Source organism: Puma concolor, chromosome B3, assembly GCF_028749965.1.
Source record: "Puma concolor isolate L17-30 chromosome B3, mPumCon1.1.hap2, whole genome shotgun sequence".
NCBI lineage: Eukaryota > Metazoa > Chordata > Mammalia > Carnivora > Felidae > Puma > Puma concolor.
In genome coordinates this window covers 49,582,753-49,608,706 of record NC_141672.1, presented here as the reverse complement: position 1 = coordinate 49,608,706, position 25,954 = coordinate 49,582,753, and the positions used below count along the sequence as shown (strand labels likewise).

The window sequence follows — 25,954 nt, the reverse complement described above, 5'->3', positions numbered from 1 at the left end:
GATTAATACATATTTATCAAATACCCACTGAGTAGTGAGCACTACGTTTGTATTTCTGGAGAGAAATTCAGCAGCCTGTAGTAAGAATCCTAAAAATATTCATGCCCTTAAAACTATGCATGACCTTTGTTCCAGTTATTGTACCTTTAGAAATTTGTTGGGAGGAATGTCTTAGATGCACAGATGGATTTATGCTCATTGCAGCATGGAAAGCAAAACAATGGATGTGACATAAATTTCCACCAGGAGAGACATAGTTGCGGCCCATCCATACGATAGAACATTTTTCAGCCGTTAAAAGTACTGTTTTCAAAGAGTATTTAAGAATGTGGCAATTGCTTAGAATAGAATGTTAAGTAAAAAAAAAAAAAGTTAAAAAATTATGTGTACGGTATGTGAACCCAGTTTTGCACAAAACAAGCCAAAATAAAAGTCTATTCAGAGAAAATAAAACAGAATACCAAAATAGTAATGGTATTTTCTCTAATATCTGGATTCTTGATCATTTTTATTTTCCCTTTATTTTTCACTGTATTTTCCAGAGTGTTTATGGAAAACATGTATACTTTTGTGCTTAAAAATATTTTAAGCGATTAAAAATATGCAGGATAGTTTATTAATTTTAGAGTAATGGAGCACCTTTTATTGGAATCATTGTTTCATTTTGGTGAAATGAAATGCTTCAAAAACAGATTGAAGATTCATCTTTATGGTGATGCTAAAAAGCTTTGGGAGTGTTTTTGATGAAGAAGAAATTCACCAGAGAACCAGGGGAGGCATCACCAATATACCCTATTCGCTTGCCTTCTAGACCCAGCTTAAGAGCCATGCTCCTGAGGCATTTTCTCTGCACCCGACTCCAGCACCACAGATCCATCTAGTCGAGCCACTGATCACACTGCATTGCAATTATGTTTCTTCTTCCTCCTGGATTGTTCAGAGCCTAGCATGGTACCTAGTTCATAGCACTCAGTAAAATGTAGGGTGCAGAAATGAATGACTTCCATAAACACCAATAATGCCCAATCATCCTGTGAAACTCTGAGACCTGAGCAAACCATAGCTAGCATGTTGCACTTGATGGAGTGATACCAGCTTTATTTAAGAGGAGCAACTGAAGTCAGGAGATGGGATGGATTGTGTCTCTGCAACCTCAGTGAATGTTTTCCATTTGTTGCCCTTACTCTTGTTCTCCCAAGCCCTTGCATTACCTGAACTAGCCTTCACATTTCTGAAGTGAGAACTGTTAAGCAGGAAGGAGGCTGCCTGCTCTGTGGGTCAGCTTCCTGCATTATTTGGTCCTGAGTCCTGAGGTAGTTGATGGTAGTCCTGTGGTAGAATGGTGCGTGTCCACACATGGAACTGTCTTTTTTCCAAGTGGGCTGGGGAAGTCTGCTGGGGTCCTCTGACCTCAAAAGCCTAATAGGGGCTCCTGGGTGGCTCAGTCGGTTGAGCATCCAACTTTGAGTCACATCATGATCTCATGGGTTTGTAAGCTCGAGCCCCACATTGGGCTCTCTGCTGTCAGCACAGAGCCTGCTTGTGATCCTCTGTCCCCTTCTCTTCCTCTCCTTCCCCTGCTTGTGCATTCTGTCTCCTTCTGTCTCAAAAATAAATAAACGTTAAAAAAAAAAACTAATAAAGGAGCAGTCATACAGTAAAGACATTGGGGGGACCAGTGCTTTTTTGTGTGGCAGCACACAAAGATGGGGGCCTGGGCTAGGAGTACGAGCCTTGCTAACAAGCAACCTGCCCTCTGGCTGCTCTTGTTGTCATGTGAAGGAGTGGAAGTCAGTGAGCAGATGGCTAGAGCACAGGACTCTTTCTGTTCCCTTCAAATTCCATTCCTATGGTGTAGGACTGATTAATGGGACATGGGTCACATTCTGGCTCCCAAAGCCATGCCCACAATTCCTGTTGGAATCAGTGGGAACTGTGGGCTCATAGCTGAGGGCAATTTGGTTTCCTTAGATGAAGAGTATAGAGTGTATGGTGTGGATGTGTGTAACAGAGAGAGGGAGGGAGAGAGGGAGAGACACTGAGAGAGGTTGAGATTGAGAAATACTGAGTATTGGTCTTTTCCAAGAGAAAGGACTAAAGTCATCCCTGTGCGTTTGGGGATAGTCCTGTCTTTGCTGTCATGAATCACTCTACTAATAGAAAGAAATAAGAACTCCATCTGTCTTAGATCCCATTTAATATTGATGCCCGAAATAAACTGAGTTCTTGCCCTGATCTGGCTCACTGACTATTACTTTTCAGCCTGAGGGAACGGATCGTCCCCGCGTCCTCTCTTCCTGATATTCGAAGAGAAGAGGGTGAGGGTGGAGAAACTGAAAAGGTTGATTCCGCCTTGCAAAGAGTGGAATTAAGGCCACTGCCCTTTCGCCCAGGATTACTTTGTGGCAAATGGCTCATCTTGGTTTTCTGAAGCATACCACCTCTTATTAACAAAGGCCATTGAAGGTCACTGTGATTGGCCTTCATTTCTCTAGTGTCGCTCCCTTTCCAGCCAGGGCAGATCTCAACTTCTATCTTGTCTCCTGGTAAGGCTGCCTTTCCTGCGTGGGATTCTGAAAGACTCTACTATTTGATATTCAATTTTGCAGACTATTGCCAAAAGCTGTTTACATGTCCAGACACAGAATTGAATGTGTTTTCTATTGTTTATAGGAGCTCTTCGTGAAGGGTAGCAGAGAATTCAATTTTCTGATTTGGCCAGACCAAGCTGATAAGAGGTGTGTTGTCAGTGCAGGGCCTAGAAAACTGTGTCCCAGGTGGATCATGCCACCCCCACCTCCAGGTGAATCTTAGTGCCAAGAATTTGCTCTCTTAATTTGCATAACTTGAAAATAAATTTTGGTATCCTTTTTTTTTTAATTTTTTTTTTTAACGTTTATTTATTTTTGAGACAGAGAGAGACACAGCATGAACGGGGGAGGGGCAGAGAGAGAGGGAGACACAGAATCTGAAACAGGCTCCAGGCTCTGAGCGGTCAGCACAGAGCCCAACGCGGGGCTCGAACTCACGGACCGCGAGATCATGACCTGAGCTGAAGTCGGAGCTTAACCGACTGAGCCACCCAGGCGCCCCAAATTTTGGTATCCTATAGGGTGAATGTTCATGCCTCGCTCTTCTTCTTTAAAATTGTTTTACATACTGTCATATATCATGCTGTCATATTCCAATCAAAATTGTTTTAGGTTTTGATTGTACTTTCTCTTAAATTATAGGTTAATTTGGAGAGAGTTATCTCTACAGGATATTGAGTCCTATCACATGACATATCTTTCCATTTATTTGGCCTTCTTTCATATCTTTCAGGAAAGTTTAAGTTCTCCGATTAAAGTCTTGCACATGTGATTATAGCACATAATTCACTGCCTGGATACTCCAACGTTTATTGAATAAATATATTTTTGTTGATATTATGAAGAGAATAAGAGTTCAAAAAATGTTTTATTCATCTTTTATCCAGGAAAATTTCTGAAGCATCTTTTTCAATTCTAATACTGTACGTCTTGGATTTTCTATGTATAATAATATAGTCTGAATATCAGAAGTTTTTTTTTCTTTTCATTCCTTATACATTTCATTTTTTTTTATTGACTTATTTTACTTGTATGGTTTCCAGTACAATGTTGAATAGAAACACTGATGGAAGACATCTGTGTCTTTTCAGGAATGTATTGGGAAATCAAAGTCTCCCCATAATATGTATGCTTTCAATGGATGCCCTTTATCAAGTTCAGGAAGTTCACCTTCTATTCCTAATTTTTTTAAGGTTATTTTTATTTATTTTGAGAGAGAGATAGAGAGCAAGTGGGGGAGGAGTAGAGAGAGAGGGAGACAGAATCCCAAGCAGGCTCGGCACTGTCAGCACAGAGCCCGATGTAGGACTTGAACTCAGGAACCATGAGATCATGACCTCAGCCGAAATCAAGAGTTGGAGGCTTAACCCACTGAGCCACCCAGGCCCCCCTATTCCTAATTTTAAAACCATGGGTGGGTTTCCAGTTTTATTAAGTGCAATTAAAAAATGAAAATCGCTTGATTGGATGTGCTGATATTCATTTTCTGCACCTATGTTCGTTCGGCGTTCAGTCTTTAGTATTTGTCAGAGCACTGATGCAAATGGGCTGTGAAGTAAGAGTGTTCTCGGTTTCAGTTCTTGTTCTGTCACTTCCTGACCCCTGACTTAGGCAAGTTACTCAAACTCTGTGTTCTACCTCATCTCCAAATGGAGTTAACGGCAACACCTACTACATAGATATTAAATGAAATAATCAAGTAAAGCTTTTAGAATAGTTCCCAGTGCTTTTTGAACATTCACTGTATATCAACTGCTATTTTTCTGCCCATTGCTACTATTTCTTAGACGCTCCTTGTATCGTTTTGGTATGAAGATTATAATAGTACCTAAAGAGAGATTGAGAAATGTCTCTTCTATTTCATTTCCCAATATAGCTTATATAGGGTTAGGATTTATATTCACTGAAACTTTGGTAATACAAATAATAAATAAAATTAATAAAAATCATCTGGCCTGGAATTTATATGGATAATTTTTTTTGCTATTTAAAAATATGCAGATATATTTAAGTTTTGAGTCAACATTGACAAATTTGCCTAAAAATTATAAAGTTAGTTCTCCAGGCGACTGGGTGGCTCAAAGTGTTTGACTCTTGATTTCGGCTATTCTGCAACAATATTCTGTGGCATGGTTGCAGAGTGTTGTGAGTGTACTCAATGCCCAGGAATTGTATAATTTCAGTCATATAAACAATTTTGAAATTAATAATAAAGACTATACAAAACACAAAATGATAAAATATTAGTTGAAATACAGCAGAAAGATGGGGCGCCTGGGTGGCGCAGTCGGTTAAGCGTCCGACTTCAGCCAGGTCACGATCTCGCGGTCCGTGAGTTCGAGCCCCGCGCCGGGCTCTGGGCTGATGGCTCAGAGCCTGGAGCCTGTTTCCGATTCTGTGTCTCCCTCTCTCTCTGCCCCTCCCCCGTTCATGCTCTGTCTCTCTCTGTCCCAAAAAATAAATAAACGTTGAAAAAAAAATTAAAAAAAAAAAAAAAGAAATACAGCAGAAAGAGAGCACAAATGGGGAGAGGAAGAAGCATTCTGCTAGGATGTTGGGATTGGGTGATTGAACTGAGAGTCATCCTACAACTAGGTGTCCCCATGGGGCTGTGGGGGCTCTCAATATCTCTGGGATCCTGGTGGGGGCAGTGACAGGGACAGGGGCAGGGGAAGGAAGGGGTAGGTTTAAGCCCCACGGTCTGGCCCTTTGCTGACACTGCAGAGCCTGCTTGGGATTCTCTGTCTCCCTCTCTCTCTGCCCGTCAGCCATTCACATGCTCACTCATGCTCTCTCTCTCTCTCTCTTAAAATAAACTTAAATAAATAAATAAATAAATAATAATAAAAATAAAAATAATAAATTTAGCTCTCAAAATTTGGATTCACAGCATTCACTTAGGTCATTTCTTCAGTGTCCATTGCACCTGAAATGATTATCTCTTTTCTACTTCTAACCTTGTTTAATCTGTGTCGTTTCTTTTTCCTGACTGGTCTTACCAGAAAATAATCTATTTGATTTGCCATTTTGGAAAAACCTTGGTTTTATCATTCCTTTCTATTGTTCTTTCCTGTTGCCTTTGCTGTATCCATTCATCTTTCTTTGAGTTTTATCCTTACTCTTTCCGACCCCTTGAATGCTTAGTTCATCTTATTTTTAGTGCACGCAGGTACACAAAGCTATAATTTTTCCTTTAACTCTGCTATAGCCATATCCTCAAGTTTTGGCATGTTATGCTAATGATTTCTACTCTGAGTTCTTTGTTAACTCAAATTACTTGGATATAGGTTTTCTTGTCATGTGTAATTGTTCCACTGTTTCAAAATTATGTCTTTCTGTTGCATTTGGGGGATTCAGGATTCTATATTTCCTTTAGGTCTATGTTGGTAATTATAATTCAAATATTCTGTGTCTTACTAATTTTTGGTCTGGGTGACTTATCACTTTCTGGGAAGGTATATTGGAATCTTCCTCTATGATTTTCCTTTTTTTTCTTTCCTCCCCTGGAGTTTTGTAGCTTTTTGCTTTATATAATTTGAGACCGTATTATTTAGCACAACAGAATCAGGCTCCTTCTTTCTTCCCACTCCAAAATTCCTTTTTGCTTAGTTTGTTTAATATGAATAATTCTATTTGCCTAAATTCTATTTTGTCTGATGCTAATAAGGCTCCACTAGCTTTCTTGCAGTTACCATTCGCCTGATACATCTTTTTCTCATCTTTCTATTGCAAATACTGTACAGTTGGAATTTTAAAAGTACCAGCCTGAGACTATATTATAGCCAGCGGTTTTATTGTTTTTTCTTTTCCCATTGATTACTGATATATTTGGGACTCTTTTCTTCCATCTAATTTTATGTTTTTGTATTACTCTTTCTCTTTGCTATTCCTTTTGCTCTTTTTGTCCTTTCAATTTTTTATTTATTTTTCTCTCTCCCTTTTCTAATTTGGAAGTTATATATTTTTGTTTCTTTTAGTGGTAATCTTTAAATTGTTGTCATCATACCTAGGCATAAAGAGAACATCTCCCAAACTGTGTGAGGACTTTTAATTTGTCCCAATTTTTAAAATTGTGGTAACGTATATAATGTAAAATTTTACCATCTTAAGTATTTTTAAGTGTACAGTTTGGTGGTATTAAATACATTCATAATATTGTGGTGCCATCATCACCATCCGTGGCCAGAATTCTTTTGTCAAACCGGAAGTCTGTATTCATTAAACAACTCTCCCAGCCTCCCCTGGGAGAGCACCTGGCAACCACCTTTCTACTTTCTGTCTCCATGATTTTCACTATTCTATGGACCTCATAGAATTGGAATCATAATGATTTTAATTTTGTGGCTGACTTATTTTACGTAGCAGAATGGGGAACTTCCACTATTTATTTATTTTTTATTTTTTTTTTAATGTTTATTTATTTTTGAGACAGAGAGAGACAGAGCATGAACGGGGGAGGGTCAGAGAGAGAGGGAGACACAGAATCTGAAACAGGCTCCAGGCTCTGAGCTGTCAGCACAGAGCCCGACGCGGGGCTTGAACTCACGGACCACAAGATCATGACCTGAGCCGAAGTCGGACGCTCAACCGACTGAGCCACCCAGGCTCCCCGGGAACTTCCACTATTTAAACTCTGCTCTTCTCTCATTTTCATCTTGGGTACCTACTCTTTTCTTCTATTTTGTTTCTGACTTTCTGTTATTTGTGTTATTATTGTTTTCTTTATTGGCAAGCTTACTTAGATTTATTACTATACATATTGACATTAGTGTTCATTATCTCATCTGGCATCTTGCGCCTTTGTTTTGGACTACATTTCTTTCTTAAGGAGGCAAAGTTTTACTAGACATTCCAGGGAGAGTCCATGAGTGGTAAATTCTTCCTTGTCTTTGTCCATATGTGTTTTTATCGTGCTTGCTCTTTCTTGAATTTTGGTTTCGTCAAGTGTAGGATTCTAGGTTGACAGTTATTTTCTCACAATGGTATGAAAATACTGTTTCATTTTCCTGTCGAATATACTGTTGCTGGCGGGAAGCTGGCCACCAGTCTGGCTGTCATTCCCTTGTACGTAATTTGTCTCTTCTCTATGTCTGCTCAAAAGATTTTCTATGGTTTTTGAAATTCTGCAGTTTTACCATAATGTGTCTACTGGTAGAATTATTTTTATTTATCTTCTTCAGCATGGGGTAGTTATTCATTCTAAGTAATTATACATTCAGTTCTGTAAAAAATCTTAACCATTTTCTTTTCAAATCCTGCTTTACCTTTATTCTGTCTTTTCTCTCTTTCAAGACATGTATTTTTACTTTCACATTCTAGTGATCATATCTCTGAATTGATTTCACATTTCCTGTCTCTTTATCTCTCTGTATAATATTCTGCATGAGTTTTTATATGTATTTCCCATTTACCTTATACTCTTTTCAACTGTCTAATCTGCTATATCTCTTAAGATTTTCATTTTTAGCACTGTATTTTTCATTCCTAAAAATTCCATTTAAAAATCTGTCTATTTTCATACTTTTATTTATGATTTCCATTCTTTTTTTTTAAAATTTTTTTTTTCAATGTTTATTTATTTTTTTTGGGACAGAGAGAGACAGAGCATGAACGGGGGAGGGTCAGAGAGAGAGGGAGACACAGAATCGGAAACAGGCTCCAGGCTCCGAGCCATCAGCCCAGAGCCTGACGCGGGGCTCGAACTCACGGACCGCGAGATCGTGACCTGGCTGAAGTCGGACGCTTAACCGACTGCGCCACCCAGGCGCCCCTATGATTTCCATTCTTTTAAAAAGTGTCATTATTTTAAACATACTAATTTTGTAGTCTGTTTCAGAAATTTGGAATAATAATGCCCCCATGTATTACATCTACTGGCATTCCCTCTTGGTGGCTTATTCATTTCTTTTGTGGATTTTAATACTTTATTTTGAGCTTTCTATCAATGGGGCTTTTGTTTTTTTCTTGTGGGACTTCTGTTTTAAGCATCCCTACAAGGAATAGCTAAAGTATAGGTTCAGGAAAGTTATATATTTTTTGCTATAGGGGACCAAGCAGCAGCAAAGAGACAAGTTCCAAGTGAGAGAGGACAAATTTGAGAGAGTAAGATCGTGGAGAAGGTGAGAAGCAGGAAGGTAAGGAACCTAGGGTTAACTTTAAAGAAAGGAAGAGGAATATCCATTTCTTTGAAATAGGAGAGAAGACAAAACTGTGGTAAAAAATATAGAGGAATTTTTTTATGAATATAATTTATTGTCAAATTGGATTACATACAACACCCAGTGCTCAGCCCAACAGGTGCCCTCCTCAATGCCCATCATCCATTTTCCCCTCTCCCCCATCCCCCATCCACCCTCAGTTTGTTCTCTGTATTTAAGAGTCTCTTGTGGTTTGCCTCCCTCCCTCTCTGTTTGTAACTATTTTTTTCTTCTTCCCTTCCCCTATGGTCTTCTATTAAGTTTCTCAAGATCCACATATGAGTGAAAATGTATGATATCTGTCCTTCTCTGACTGACTTATTTCACTCAGCATAATGCCTTCCAGTATCCAAAATCTATAAAGAACTTACCAACTCAACACCCGAAAAACAAATAATCCAGTGAAGAAATGGGCAGAAGACATGAATAGACACTTCTCCAAAGAAGACATCCAGATGGCCAACAGACACATGAAAAGATGCTCAATGTCACTCATCATCAGGGAAATACAAATCAAAGCCACACTGAGATACCATCTCACAGAGTGGCTAAAATGAGCAAATCAGGAAAGTACAGATGCTGGCAAGGATGTGGAGAAATGGGAACCCTCTTGCACTGTGGGTGGGAATGCAAACTGGTGCAGCCACACTGGAAAACAGTGTGGCAGTTCCTCAAAAAATTAAAAATAGACCTACCCTATGACCCAGCAGTAGCACTACTATGGAGGAATTTTGAGTAAAGAATCTGAGAGGATTCTAAGCAATGACTTACTAATCTTCTTTAAAAAAATTTTTTTTAATGTTTATTTTTGAGATAGAGACCCAGAGTGTGAGCGGGGGGAGGGTCAGAGAAAGAGGGAGACACAGAATCTGAAGCAGGCTCCAGGCTCAGAGCTGTCAGCACAGAGCCCAATGCGGGGCTCAAACTCACAAACTGTGAGATCATGACCTGAGCCTAAGTCAGCCGCCTAACCGACTGAGCCACCCAGGCACCCCAATGACTTACTAATATTCTCAGAATAATAAATGAGTTTGTCTTTCTAGTTAAGACAGTTACATGTGTCTGAGGAGACCAATGCTTTTAGAAGTGGTATACGGAAACAGGAAAAGTTAACAAAAATGGTCAGTAAGGAGTGAGGACCCAGCCGAGTTTAGAGAAAATAAGCACAGGGATGCAATCCATGTACTTTGGTGTTTTGTCCCATGTTACTTGGCATCTTGTCCCACATTACACATAGAATGGGGGGAAGCAACAGTAAGAGTGTCCCAGATTTGATGATCGGCAAACTAGTCACAGTGGGTAGCTTGGGAGTATTTTTTTTTTAATGTTTATTTATTTTTGAGAGAACGCAAGTCGGGGAGGGACAGAGCCAGAGGGAGACACAGAATTCGAAGCAGGCTCCAGGCTCTGAGCTGTTAGCACAGAGTCCAACGTGGGGCTCAAACTCATGGACCGTGAGATCATGACCTGAGCTGAAGTCGGATGCCTAACCAATTGAGCCACCTGGGCACCCTGGGAGTAATTTCTAAGGTTCAGGGGAAAACCGTGCTGAAGTCATTTCTGATCAGTTCAGGCTGGGAAAGGGGCAAATGAAGCCAGAAGGACATTGATGGTTTAGGACACAGAGAAGGATCTAGAGAATGGAAGCCCAGAGGAGGTGGGGACAGATTTAGTAAGAATTAGAGGGCTGTAGGGTGAGAAATCAAAGGAGGTTTAGGTCAGGAGGAGGAATTTTTCAGCTTGAGGCCTTGGTGATGGAACAGTTGAGGATATCAATAATTCCTTGTGGATTGGTTATTTCCTAGATATGTGGCATCTGGAGGAAAATTTAGTTGCTCTGAGCTGCAGCATAGCGATCTATTTCAATTTCTTCTTCTAAAAAGTGGGAATAATCAGCTTTGCAGAAGTCTTATCCTACATTTTATTTGATTATTTTTGTTTTTATTATTTTAGCCTCACAATCTCTTTATTACGATTTCTGCTGCACCCAGGCTCTGGGAGTATCTGCTCCTTCAGGGGTGAAGGCTGTGCCATGGGGAGGGGGTGGGCATGCAGCTGTAGTGATGGGAAGGCAGGGCCTGGGGATCTCCCCCTTAGCTTACGGTCAAGGAAGGGCATGAGGGGCCAGAGGGCATTGGATCCTCCAGTTCCTTGAGTGTTCTCAAGAGCCCTGCTCACAAGCCTGTGTTTGGCTGGGAGACAGATCACAGGTCATCTCTTCAAGGAGACTAGGCCTGAAGGCCTTTGTTTCGCATGGATATGGAAAGGCCTTGCTGCTTATACCTCAATGTTCTCATCTATGGCCATGCCAACCCATGCATGAGTTGAATGAATATGCCCAGGCCTCTTAATCACTAGCCCAGACCAGATGTGACACTCTCTCCTCAATCCAGATCATCAGGGCATGTGCCAAAGGAAAGGAAGTTTTCCTTCATGCTAGTTGGGTCTAGTGGAAATTCTGTCACCTGTTTATTTTCTTTCCTTTCAATGTTGCCAAAAGCAGTGGCAGCAGGAAAGCAATGGTGGGAGCAGGGGAATACCCAGTCCCACCCCACTCTGGGACTGAGCTATAGTGCCTTAATATTTTCCTGCACTAATATTTTCCATTCTCTATCCATTTATCCCACATTTAAAAAAAAAGGTTCATAATAGGTGCTCATCAATTTACAAAAATCTCCAAGGATTTTGTCTAGCATCTTCCTGGGCTCTGAACTCTGCTTCTTCAAGTGCTTGCCCATAATTCCTGGAATCTCTGCTTTTGGGCTGAGCTCTTGGTTTGGGATATGCAGCGGATGATACAGCCACTCCCTGAGAGCGGCCCAAGGCTGTGACTGACAGTTTCCTCACTGAGCCAGCTGCAGCAGCCTTTGACGTGTTTCTCCAGAGTGGCGATTGTCATCAGCCGCACCATGGCTTGGCCATTTTCCATGCCAACTGCGGTCGCATCTGTTCTCCTTTTCCATAAGACATGCCGGCTGGCTTGGTGCTTTACCAGACTGCAGCGGGCTTTGTGGGTCTCTGTCAGCATTCCTTTCCTTCTGCCTTCTTGGTCTCAGCTGTTTCCAGGAGGGAGCAGAACTTTGTCGCTGAGTCATCACTGGCTGTGATGTGGGAAGTTGGAACAACTTTTAACTTTTTCTTGTTAATTTATATCCGTAACTTTACACACACCCGCACCCTGAGCTCTCAGCGTTTCTTGAAGGGGAAGATTCATAGGAAGGGATTGGTTTAACAGGGATAATAGCCTGGTATGGGACATAGTTCCTCCCAGTCCAGGCGTTCCCCCCACCTGCTGGTGGGGAGGGGTCTGTTCACCATGCCATCTCACTGGGACTTGCTCTGAGGTCTACATAACTGAGATAAATGCAGGAAATGCAATGATTGCATTAGTTCTCGAAAAAAGTGTTTATTTGTGACTAGCCTACTTAGGAAAATGGAGTGGGAAAAAACAACAACAACAAAAAAAAACAAAAAAGGAAAGTTTTGATGCAGAAAGAAAAATAGGATGGTAAGAGGTAGAAATAGAAGACTACAGTGAAAGATTAAGCAGATGGGCTGTGTCTGCTCTAAAATGTCCCAGGATGGTGCTCCTCCTGGCTTTGCCCTGGATTTTCCATTTCTGCAGACATTTCCAAGTCATAAGTCAAGGGGACATATTTGAAAACCCTTATGATTCTGCTGGAATGTGAATGCTGGGGAAACCCTCTGGGTGGCCGAGGGCTTGCAGGTCCTGGAGGTGGGCAGAGCGGGTGGAGAACAGCAGGGAGGGATGTTGGACCAGGTGACCACGCTTGTGGAACCCGAGAGCTCTCCTTTTTGTAAGCAACTTTGGAGTTTGGCCTGTAAAGGACAGCCCAGTGAGTCACTTCTGCCGAGCTGGGGTGGGAAATTGCTACTTTTTGCTCTCTTCAGATTTCAAAAGTCTGTAGGAGATGTGCAGCCATAGATTAGATCTTTCTTATTCCCCTTTTTACTTTGATTAAAAAAAAATCACAGCAAAACCTTCCCCACTCTGCCTCACATCTTTTTTCTCTCATTTGGGTCACAATAATTCTGAGCACTACATAGGTACTTTTCAGATGAGGAAGCTGTGTATTGCCCCAAATCCTGCTCTAAGGGTCACCTTTTCCCCAAATTTATGACTAATCCCTGATCAAATGCTTCATATTTTCAGAGCAGTCATAATTTCACTTTTTTGCATGTCCTAACATCTGACATGGACATTTACCTAGATGCCTTTCTCTCTGAGAGAGTGGGAGTGTGAGTAAGGTAGGGGCAGAGAGAGGGGGGCAGAGAGAAAGGGAGAGAGAGAATCTCAAGCAGGCTCCACGCTGTCAGTACAGAGCCTGATGCGGGGCTCGAATTCAGGAACTGTGAGATCATGACCTGAGCTGAAATCAAGAGTCGGACGCTTAACTGACTGAGCCACTCAGGTGCCCCAGGCACTGTTCTTAATTGCCTGATGCCATAGTGTTTGGGTTGTGACTGTGTAGCATGCTAACCTCTAGATATCCATAATTTTATTTAGTTTTTGAGTCCCTATGAAGTAGGTATTGTTATTAATCTCATTTTATAGAGGAATAAAATGAAATCAGAAGAGTTATGTAAGGCAATCCAAAGTAATGCAGTTGTTAAGTCAGTATTTGAATTGAAGTCTGTCCTACTCCAAAGCCTAAACATCTAACCAGTCTGCCGGGGACTCTCAATCTGTGCCCCTGTCTCCCCTAAATTCTATGTGAGCTTTTGTGCACATGATTTTTTTTTTCTAGGAAGCAGGATCATGGTCTGTATTGGATTTTCAAAGGGCTATGGTCCCACAAAGCACTGAACTATTAGAGTTGGTAGATCAGTTAGGATGCTCTTGGTTGCAAAAGAAAGAAAACCCACATCAAACTAGCTTAGTCAAGTGTCATACACACTTTCATCAGGATTTCTGTTTCTTTTCTCTGGTAACACTTTGTTGTTGGCTTTGTGTGTTGACTTTGTCCTCAGGATTCCCTCCTTGGTAGCAAAATGCCTGCGGTAGTTCCCGATTCAGTGCTGTTCAACATGGGTCCAAGGAGAGTGTTTCTCTCCTCTCCACCATACCACAAAAATTGTGGGCTTCACTCTGATTGGACCCACCGAGATCATGTGCCCCTGTCTCCATAGGTTCCTGGGGTGGGGTGGGCATGAGCTGATTGGCTGAGGACTCTGTTCCTACCCAATTCCTGAATCAATCCCAACCCAAAGAGAATAAGGTTACACTGAGTACCTTAGGCCCCTGGGGACCAACGATGGGGGTGGTATTTGAGGGAAGCGTCATTTTTGCCCAAAGAGCATGGCTGTTTCATAATGGTTAGGGGAGGAGTGGAATGGGTGAGGAGGAGGCATCCAGTAATAACCAATATAGTTAGTATTCTTCCCTTGCTATCTCAAAGAAGACCTTAGAACAAACTCCCTATCTTAATGGGACAAGATAAAAGCAAATTCCGGGAACCTGGGTGGCTCAGTTGGTTCAGTGCCCAACTCTTGATTTCGGCTCAGATCATGATCTCATGGTTTGGTTTGTGGGTTTGAGCCCTGAGTTGGGCTCTGTGCTCACCATGTGGAGTCTGCTTAGGAATCTCTATCCAGCTCTGTCCCTGCACTGCCCCTGTTCCCGCATGTTCTCTTTCTCTCTCAAAATAAATAAATAAACTTTAAAAAATAAAAAAAAAAAAAGCAAAAGCAAATTTGGCTTCTAGTAGGAAGCTTGTTGACATTTCATTGTTCTCTTTGAATTGAGGAGTTCTATATCCTGCCTTTCCTCTATCCCCAATCAGAGTCTATTTAGTGAGACAGGATGCCCCTACCAACTAAGAGATATTTCCTTTAGATGCAGTTCTAATTAGAGTTGCTGCTTCTGAGAAAGACTTTCATTCTCTCAGTTACACATTTATTTGGTATATTTTCCATTTGTTTAAGAGTGTATAGTCTCAGACTCTGAGAGTGGGTGGGGAAAAGGAAGAGCATTTAAAAAGGAGAATGTGAGGGAAGACAGGAGTCCTTTTTATAAGAAACCAAGCAGAGTGATGACTGCATGTGTCTGAAAATATAATTATCCTCTTTTGTTTGCTTGATAGAGTTTTGATAGATAGAATCTTGACAGGTCTGTTATGAAATGTTAAAATGTAATTTAGGTTAAAAAAATCTTAATTAACTTAAATTATAGTCTGAAGTCATATTCCAGGCTTTGATCGTTTTATCGCGTGTGACACAGCAGGGGCTGCAGGTGCAGCTAATCCAGCTGCTGTGTTAGCATAAAAGAAAGAAAGAAATGGTTGATATGCTCACTGGACACCCCTGGGGGGGGGGGTGTATGTATGCAAAGAGGGAAGCCAGTGGGATTTGCTTCCTGCTCAGAAATTCCTGGAAGATGCTCTTAAATTTAGAGCTGAGGGGGCATTGTGGGTACTTCCATCCATTAGAGAAGAAAGCCCAAGCTCCTTGGGGCAATATTAAGGCTCTTCAGGACATGGCCTTCAACACCTCCTCAGGCTCAAGGAGATGTAAAGTGCAAAGGGGAGAGTATTGGCTTCAGAGTTAGAGGCTAGACTCTTTCCTCTCCTTTTGGCTGTTGACCATTCCAGGATTAACTGTTTAGGGTTTCTGAGTGTTCCCTCAGTGTGCTGTGAAAGCAAAGAAGTCATGCTGACCTTCCTTGTTATGCCATATTGTCCCATCACCCTTCCACACCTGTCCCAGATGTCCCCTTCCTCTCTCTCCCTCCCTTCCTTATATTCTGTTACTTTTATTTCACATGGCCTTTCTCCCTCACACCGCTTCCCATCAAAGAGACTGAACATTTGTTCATTAGGGGCATGATGTGTCTCCTCACTTCATCCCTGGTCCTAGTAGAATGATTTGTAACATGGTACATGGTTAAGTCCTAGATTCAACTTTGCCAGAATGAATGTTCACCAACAGGTTTCATCATCCATTTGGCTTTCTTAGCAAACATCAATAAAAACATGAAATCCTTCAGTGAGGCAGAAGGAGAGAGGGTAGGTGAAGGTGACACATAGCTCTGTAGCATAGGCACTAGATTTGGAAACACGGAGTTCAACTCCTGGCTAACTGCTGACCTTGGGCAAGTTCCCGTTCTGGGCCTCCTCTTTAAAAATGGGGATGATCATAGGACCCACTTCGTTGGGTGGTTGTGAGGAAAAAATAAGATGATGAATACAACACATACTGAGGAGAGTAGGTACTTAATTAGTCTGAAGATTAGTTCTTCTAGATGAGATTTCTACATATACGACATTCAATAAATGTCTTATTCTTTCATGAAATGAAAACTGAGCAAGAGGAGAGAAAAGCTTTCTGCTCATGTTTCCCAAGGTGGAGACCAAGAGACATCTCCATAAGACGTTTCCCTTAGACAGTCTGAGTGACTGGGGGGCAGAGGGATGGTGGGTGGGGAGTGCTGTGCCCCAGCCTGATCACACTGCTGCCCGTTTTACTGTATCAAGAGGCTGTCAGCCTCTGAAGCATTTTACCTTTAACATTTTCGGAAGCTACCTGTCATGAGGACTAAATCCTATATCCATTTTCTTTCCAGAGTCAATAATAACATTTGTTAAGCACTTATGATGCATCTATTGCATCTATGTATTTTTATGTAGGTAATTCATTTCCTTCTCACAGCAATCCCCTAAAGTCGCATCCCAGCCTCACAGAGGAGGACATGAGAGCATCGGGCAGTCAACTGCCCAAGGCGAGATGAGTAGAAGTGATGGATGCAGGGTCTGCACCCAGGCTGGCTCACCCTGGACCCCATGCTCTTCACCTCTGACCCTACTGCCTCTCCTTGGTTCTGATGTCTGTACCCCAGGGTCTGGCATGAGTCCACAGACACCCACCCACCCAGCTGCCCTTTCCTACGTGGGTGCTCTTCTCTTTGGTTTATTGCCTCAGTCTCCGGTTCTCTATTGAATAGTGATAAAAGGTAATGCATTTTTCAACTTTAATGCCAAACAATAGCCTTTAATGTGGCTATCATTTCAAAGGGAGAATCATGATTTCAAAGAGACTTAGTGAAGTTTAATGAATTCACTTGTCAGAAAGGTGATTCTCCTAAGGCTCGGGGAGTTAAAAGGGAATTGAACACAAGCCAAGCAGATTGATGTGATGCCTTTGCTTGGGGCCTGCAAGAGTCCAGTGTGAGGCAAATGGAAAGGGCCAGCTGCAAAAATGGGTAGGCACGGATTTCCTTTCTTCCACCACATGGGGTGTCCTTATTCTCAGGCTTCTCAGATGCCCTTCCCACCCTGCAGTCCTGCCCCTGGCTCTGAAACCCCGCACACCTGCAAGAAAGCAAAAACCAGTTTTTAAATAAACACATTGCACACGCTTATCGCGAACCCCAGGGTGGAATCAAGCTTTGGAAGGGGAAAAAGAACGTGTGAATTTTACTATTCTTCGGAGCATCTTGGACTCTATCTGCTTGTCTCAGAGGAAACACCAATGGTTCTCTGGGCTGTCTCTTGTGCCTGGGAAGACCAGGGAGGCCTTCGCTGCCTCTGGGGAAATCTCAAGAGAATATTTCTCCCATTTGATTCCAGGCGTTCCTGAAGTAGAGATTTTTAATTAGGCTTAGAGGATCATTTATACAAGGTTCTTTCTCTTTGGAACCTGATGGTTTAACATCTGCTTTGGGGCAAAGGTTTTATATATATATATATATATATATATATATATATATATATATATATACACACACACACATATATGTATATATACATATATAGATATATATACACACACACACATATGTATATATACATACATATATATATATATATAGACTTTATTTCTTTCCATTAACAGTTGTTTACCATGCAAAGTCCCCATGTATAAACAGGATGGGTGTTAATAATGCTGCAAAGTTGTTGTGGAAAACCATCTGGCCTCAGGCCTCTGTGTATAACATGCTAGGACACACAGTAGAGTTACTCAGCCAGGGTGCCGGCAGGATGCAGGGGAGTCAAGGCACCCCACCCGCCTCTGCCTTGCCTGTTCAAAAGGTTTCTCTGTTTCCTTACTTTTGACATGTGGGGTGGTAAATATGAGATGTCAGCTACGGGAAGCTAGATTCTGGGTAATGGTGCAGTGTAGTATTCCAGACTTGAAGCCCTTAAAATAATTAGACGTATAAGTACTCGAAAGGCTGAACAGCGACAACGATGAGCTGAAGAAAGACTGAAACAAGACGTGACAAGCCTCATACAAATTATTCATAATTGCATTCTGATTCATAACAGGAGTTAAAGCAGCCTGTAAGCCCCACACTGCAGCTGGTTATATGAGAGCACTGGTCTGTTGATTTGCTCCCTCCAGTGAGGACAGGCCAGATGGAGAGGCCTTTGGGAGGGAGATCACTGTAGATAAAAATGATCCTTCCAGGCCAAATGGTCTTTTGGCTGAAAGTCTCAGAGATTTGGTAACCACAGTTGGACTATAACCAAGGAAAAGACTGAGGAAATTCTCAGCCATAGGCCACCTGGGTAGACTTTTGGGGGGTGGTGGCCCCTTCTCCACCTCTGCCCACACACTGCAGATTATCTCTGGAAAACGTCCCACAGTCCAATCTTTCTCAGGGTGATGAACTGTCTACTTCAAAATTACCTAGACTACTTATTAAAATGCACATTTCAGGTCTCCCCCCAGACCCCGTCATTCAGAAACTGTGTCAGTACAGCTGGGGAATCTTCTCTTCTAGAAAATGTTCCAGATGACTCTTTATACTTAAAAGTTCGAAAACCACTGCTGAAGCCTGATAGGCAGATACTTTCTTGGGCTCTGGCATCATTTAACCTTTTCTTTAACTCAGGATGAGAAGGATCTGTTATGTCCCAGATTGGACATAGATGGGCAAGAACTTGATGCATCTCAGTAGGCTTATCCAGTGGTTAGAAAAATGAATGAGCAGGTGTTTCCTAAGCATTCTGTCATAGAAGAGGTGCTCAACGTTTGCTGTGTTTGTTGGTTTGTTGTGATGTTACCGGTGAAGGATACTCAGGTCATATGGTAGGTTCTTGCCCTCCAAAAGCTTTCACTTTGGTTGAGAAGTTAAGGCCAACACCGACGAAACATCTGCAAATCCTGTGAAGTAATAGATAATTTAGTACAAGATTGCCTGGTATAAAAAGTTATAGGTTAGATAAAAAACAGGCTGGCATAGTCAGAGGAAGCCTCATAGGGGAGATGGGATGTAAGCTGGATTGTGAAGAATTGGTAGATTTGGGGCCTGAAAAAGAAGGCAGGAAGTTCCTGGCAAGAGGAACATGATGGCTGGAGGCCCAGAGGTAGAGGAGGGCTGGGGGGTGGATGGCCCAGTAGGAAGATCAGAGTGGCTTCAGGGAAGGGATGTGTTAGGAAGTAAGTGGGATGGCTGATCACAAAGGTCCTGAGAAGCCAAGTAAAGGAATGTAGATAAGAAAAGGGAGTGGAAGCTATTGAAAGCTGTTGAGGAGCAAAGATAACACTATTTCATGGGCCCAGCAGGGTCAGGAGAGGTGGTATTATTTTGGTGGTTCCCAAAGCTGGGCATCACTTACATGCTAGTGGGGAAAATGGTGAGGAGTCAGATACATCTGGGGAGACTCAGTCTAGAGTCTGCATGTCAGATATACGGTCTGGGGCAGATGAGGCAACACAGGGCAGTTCTGGGTCTGGCAGGGAGAGGGGTCAGTCCAAGATGGCTGGAGCCAGATAGAGAGTTGAGTCGAGGTCACGGGCTATGGAATCTACAGTAGAGAGGGCCAGGGCTTCCCAGGCCAGGCAGGAGGCCAAAACAGACATTGAAACTAGCAAATAAGGAAAGACTTGGCACAGCAGAATCTGTGGAATTAGTCTGGTTGTCCATGGTGAAACAAGGCTCATGGGATCTGTTCTTGGGAGACCCTAACAAAAAAATCAGTATTGTGCTTTAAAGGGCCATCCCACATTGCATGCGCATGGGCTGGAGCCAAGCTCCACCCAGCTGTGAGTTATAGTTAAGATTGGCTTTCCTCTGTGTGGCATGCTGGCAGGACCATTCTGGAGTCTGCCCAGAGCTACAAGTATAAAGGGGCACTAGACCATAGGCATATATGGCTGATTTCTAGGAAGTCCTGATTCCCCTTTTTCTGGTGATGCTCCTCAATCAGCAAACCTGTACTTTGAGGAAATTCACATCACAGAAGCAAAGAATGTCCAAATACTAAGGGAGATTTTAGATTGTAGCTCAGGGACACCAAAGAGATTTTTTTCTCCTGTGCTAACTCCAGTTACATGACGGTGGCTGCCCAGAGTGCTGGGTCTAGCGTGGGTTTTGCAGGAAAGAATAGACTGATTGATCAGGGATGTTTGCCATGGGTATGGGAGGAGTGAGTAAATATTGTCACCAGTGCCACCTATTTGCCATGTCTGACCTCCTCTGTGGGGATCCAGAAACCCGAGGATGTTAAATATGTGACCCACAGCAGTTCTAGGACTGGGCCTGTGGTCCTCTGACTGTCAGGCCTAGTGTTTTTCCTCTGGATCACACAGCCTTCCTACCCTCCTACTCACCATGGGGCTGTCACACTGACTTCATTTTCCCAGTCCCACCCTTGGCTTTTACTAGACTGTGTTAGGAACTTGGCCATAGAACTAATTTGCACAATGGCTAAACTTGTTTTACATGTGATCAGAACTCTTGGGGAAGGATTCTAGGAAGAGGAATTACAGATTGATTCAGAATTCCCGAGTACTGGGAAATGCAAGTAGGAAGGGGGACGGCAAGAGCTGACTGAGAGAAGCAGGGTGAATGAGGAAGCAGCCGTGGATTGCCATGACTTTCATGGCATTGAAGTTGGTGGGTGAGAGGTGGGCATGTGGTGGGAAGGAGAGAACCCTATGCTTATGGAACAACCGCTGTGAGAGCTAAGGTGGTCCTAGAGGGCACGTGGGCAGTGGCCCTGCTCACATAATGTAGCACACAGTGAATGTTAGAACAAAGAAAAGCCTACTGTGCTTATAGTGTTTGGTCCTCACAGCCAGTCTGGCTGTGGATCTGATTAGCCCACATTTTACAGAAATAGGAAATGAGTTGGGTCTCTGAATGGTTAAGGAACGCAAACACTTCAGTAAGAGGCTGATCATATTACAGATTCCAAATCCCATCTCTTTCCCCTGGTAGGGAGAATGCCTTCTTAGGGAACCTAGTATTTCAGAGAGATAGCCAAGGGTTATCTCGTTCTGCTTATTAGCCTTCTCTCGGATGAAAAACCGTCTACTTCCAGTGTATGACACATAAATCCAACCTTATTCCTAATTCCTAGGGTAGAGGTCAGCTCTGTGTGTTGTTTGCTTTTGAGTTGTGTGCATGTTTTATTGAGGAATTAACTTCAGAGGAAAGGGGTATGTTTGGAACTTTATAACTGCATCTGTCACTTCTCTTCGTCAACCTCTTCTCCTCTCCCCTACCCTGCTTTTTGCTAAGAGAATCCGGGATAAACTGCTTAAATAAATGTGCAGCCTGCTGAGTCCAGACTGCCCTCAATTGCTTGTGGTATTTTGAGACATAAAATGTTGTTATTCGAAGCTGTTCAAAGAGGCTTCCAGCACATGCCCGGACAGGGCCTCAGGGTGGGCAGAGCTCAGCTCAAATGCTGGCTCCACCAGGCTAATAACAGGGTAACATGGCTCCTGTCTTACGACCAGCCTCAGAAATTAAACCTGCACTTCTGGGGCCTGGCTGGAAACCAGCCCTCCTTCCCCTGCCAAGGAGGAGCTGTTTCCCCCGGGACTATCTACAGAGATAGTGTGGCCACTCTTGGGCATTAAAAGCAAACTGACTGGTTTAAACCATCTATTGCTGTTAGTGTTGGCTGCTGCAAGTGAGGCCAGAGCCCGGAGGAGGCTGGTGAAGGGTTGCCCACCTTCTCTCTTCAGTCCCACCATTACCCTACAGTAGCCCTATAGTAGTCCCTCCCCTCCTTATCTGTGGTTTTGCTTTCCACAGTTTCAGTTACCCGCGGTTGACCGCAGTATGGAAGTAGGTGATCCTCCTCCGACGTATCATCGGAAGGCCATAAGTAGCCTAACTCAATGTCACAATGGCTGTGTCATTCACCTCGCTTCATCTCAGCACATAGGTATTTCATCATCTCACATCATCACAGAGAGAAGGAGGCTGAGTACAGGACAATAAGATGATTTTGGAGAGAGAGACCACATTCACATAACTTTTATTATAGTGTATCATTGTAATTGTTCTAGTGTATTATTAATTTTGTTATGTTTATTTATTTTAGAGAGAGAGAGAGAGAGAGAGAGAGAGAGAGAGAGAGCACGAGTGGGGGAGGGGCAGAGAGAGAGGGGGAGATGCAGAATCCAAAGCAGGCTCCAGGCTCTGAGCTGTTGGCACAGAGCCCAACTCGGGGCCCAAACTCCTGAACCATGAGAGCATGACCTGAGCTGAAGTCGGATGCTTAACCCACTGAGCCACACGGGTGCCCCTGCTAGTTTGTTATTATTATTAACATTATTCATCTCTTTGCCTGTTTGATAAATCAGTTTTGTTATACATGTACAGGAAAAACCATAGGGTTCAATGCTATCCATGGTTTCAGGCATCCACTGGGGGGGGGGGGGGGAGGCGGTCTTAGAACATATTGCCACAGACAGGCGGTGAGACCACTGTATGTGATTTACTCTAATAGTCCTACAAGCACACTAGGGAGCATGGAGGGTTCATCAAGCTCATTTAATACCAGAAAACAAGGAAACAAACTTATTAAGGCTTAAGGTTACATTGAAACCCTAACATTTGTGTTTTGCTTTTGTTTTTTGTTTTTAAATTTTATTTTATTTTATTTTCCAGTTTTACTAAGATATAGTCGACATATAACATTGTATAAGTTTAAGGTGTGCCACATAATGATTTGATATATGTATATACTGCAAAAATGATCACCACATTAGGTTTAATTAACAGCCATCACCTCACATAGTTACATAATTTTTTTTTATTGTTGAGATAAAAACTTTTAAGATCTGCTCTCTTAGCAACTTTCAAGTATACGATACACTATTATTAATTCTGGTCACAGTGCTGTACATGATATCCCCGTGACTTATTTATTTTATAACTGGAAGTTTGTACCTTTTGATTCCCTTTACCCATTTTGCCTACCTTCTGGAACCCTGACCTTTGGCAACCACCAATCTGTTCTCTGTTTCTAGGAGTTCAGTTTTTTTAGCTTCCACATAGATGTGAGATCATATAGTATTTGTCTTTCTCTGTCTGAGTTATTTTGCTAAAACCCTAACATTTAAAAATGGAAACCCAGCTTCTACATATCTGTAGAAATGATCATTTATGTGAATTAAAAATAATCAGATTCTATTTTAATTACACTGCACCTTTCTGAAAAGAGATAATTACAATGCAAATGAAAAAAATCTCAATACTTGCCTGTTTTTAGAGCACCTGGGTGGCTCAGCTGGTTAAGTGTCCTACTTCGGCTCAGGTCATGATCTCACAGTTCATGAGTTTAAGCCCCGTGTAGGGCTCTGCGCTGACAGCTCAGAACCTGGAGCCTGCTTAGGATTCTGTGTCTCCTTCTCTCTTTGCCCCTCCCCTGCTCATGCTCTCTCTTTCTCTCTCTCGCTCTCAAAAATAAATAAACATTAAAAAAATACTTCCATGCTTTATTTTTTTGGAGAAGACAGCAAACTGAAATCAACCAAAAAACACTTAACCACATGATATGTCAACAAGTTTCTACTGTTTTGCTTAGAAGACTTTCCAAGTGTTACATAGTTTCATTTTTAAAACACTGAATCCAGAGTCCTTTGCTATTAGATTTTAAGAAATTTCATATATACATTTATGAAAAAATAGGTTCTTGGTGAAAACTTGGAAATTGCTCTAAAAACAGAAAACAAAAGTCATCCTCTAGTGGAAATTAGAAGTAACAGTTTGCATCGCTATAGCTTCATTCTGTTTTTCTATGCCTACGTAATTTTCTTTGAACAAAATTAACACTTTGGTCAGTACACTCTGGAGTCCTCATTTTTTTCACTCCACATCACCTCAACCTATTCCTGTAACATTAAGATGAGAATACATTATTTATAATGGCTGTACAATATTTCACCATTCTCTTCTTGAATTTTTTTTACATTTAGCTGCTAGGACAGCTTTCTCTCTCTCTCTCTCTCTCTCTCTCTCTCTCTCTCTCTCTCTCTCTCGGTTCTCCACCTTAGAATCTTCTAAATTTCTGCAGAACCTCTCCAATTTCTTTAAAAAAATTTTTTTTAATGGTTATATTTATTTTTGAGACAGAGAGAGACAGAGCATGAGCGTGGGAGGGGCAGAGAGAGAGGGAGACACAGAATCCGAAGCAGGCTCCAGGTTCTGAGCTATCAGCACAGAGCCTGACATGGAGCTCGATCGTGTCGACCAAGAGATCATGAACTGAGCCAAAGTTGGACGCTCAACCAACTGAGCCACCCAGGCGCCCTGAACTTCTCCAGTATCTAACAGTGGGAAGTGCCCCAGAGTTCAGTCCTAAGGCTTCAGGCTGCCTCTCTTCTCCAGCTGTACTCTCGTGCCCAGTGATCCCATCCATTACCGTGGCCTCAAATACCATGCATGTACTGCCGGCTCCCCAGTTCTATCTTTAGAGCTAAACATAAGTACAACTGCCTTTCGGCCATCTCTGTGGCATCTCCATGACTCATGAATGTATTGAACTTAGTAGGTCTAAAGCTAAACTCTAATGAACCTGCACCCCAGGTCCCAATCTTAGCAAGGTCTCCATCCTTGACCTACGGCGGGCCTCCAACTTGGTCTGATGTTTTCTTTGACTCATTTATATCACACATCCAGTCCTTCAGCAAAACCTACCAGCTCTTCCCTTCAAGAATGTTTAGAATCAGAACTCACCTTTCATCTCATCTTCATTGCAACCACCCTGGCCCAAACCACCTTCATCCCCTGGTTGGATGATTTCAAAAGCTACCGAATGGGGCGCCTGGGTGGCGCAGTCGGTTAAGCGTCCGACTTCAGCCAGGTCACGATCTCGCGGTGCGTGAGTTCGAGCCCCGCGTCGGGCTCTGGGCTGATGGCTCAGGGCCTGGAGCCTGTTTCTGATTCTGTGTCTCCCTCTCTCTCTGCCCCTCCCCCGTTCATGCTCTGTCTCTCTCTGTCCCAAAAATAAATAAACGTTGAAAAAAAAAATTAAGAAAAAAAAAAAAAAAAAAAAAAAGCTACCGAATGGGTCTTCATCCTGATTCTTTTCTAGACCCTGACAGTTGATGCTCAACACAGTAATCAGATACTGTCATCGGTCTGTTCAAAAGCCTCGAAGGGGTATTCCAAACTCACTGCTAGTAAAAGCCGCCGCAAACCATCAGTGCTTCTACCCCCACCCCTCTGGCCCACGTCCACCCTGCTCCAGCCACACAGGTGTCCAGTTTGCTCTCCCTTTGGAACTTTGCCTGGGTGTATCCTAACCTGATAGGTTCTTCCCCACAGATAGCTGCCTGTCTTGTTCCTCCTTGCTTCTGGTATTTCTGGTCAAATACCATCTTACCTTTGACAGTTCTCCCTGAACTATATGAAGAGCTATCTTCCCACCCAATACTTCCTGTCCACACTCCTGTTTTTATTATTCTCCATATTACTTTCTCCATGGAGCATATGTATTAGTTTCCTACGGCTGCCGTAACAAAATACCACAAATAGGGTAGCTTGAAACTACCTAAGTTTATTCTCTCCTGCTTCTGGAGGCTTGAAGTCTGGAATCAAGGTGCTGGGAGGGTTGGTTCCTTCTGAGGGTTCCTAGATTCTGTTCCGTGCCTCTGTCCTGGCTTCTGGTGATGGCTGGCAACCCTTGGCATTCCATGGATGTAGATACAACACTCAGTCTCTGCCTCCATCTTTACATGGCTGCCTTCCCTCCGTGTCTCTTTCCTACTTCATAAAATGCTACCAGTCATACTAGGTGAAGAAGGTTCACCCTGTTCCATTTGACCTCAGTTAATTTAATGAATCCATGTGCAATTATCCTTGTTTCCAAATAAGGTCACATTCTGAATTAGGACTTTAACACATGTTTTCTTGGGGACACAAAACAGCCCATAGCAGCATACAACATATTTACTTGTTTA

The 25,954-nt window shown here is 42.5% G+C and overlaps 1 long non-coding RNA gene across 1 annotated transcript; it reads right to left on the bottom strand.

Annotated features, from left to right (window-relative positions):
* Window positions 1-18,023: 18,023 nt before the first annotated feature.
* LOC147579961 (uncharacterized) lies at window positions 18,024-25,619 on the bottom strand. Its single transcript, XR_015251854.1, has 2 exons — window positions 25,546-25,619; window positions 18,024-18,913 (listed from the first exon to the last, which is right to left on the bottom strand). It is a non-coding gene; the product is annotated as an uncharacterized LOC147579961 (long non-coding RNA).
* Between the last annotated feature and the right edge of the window lie 335 nt (window positions 25,620-25,954).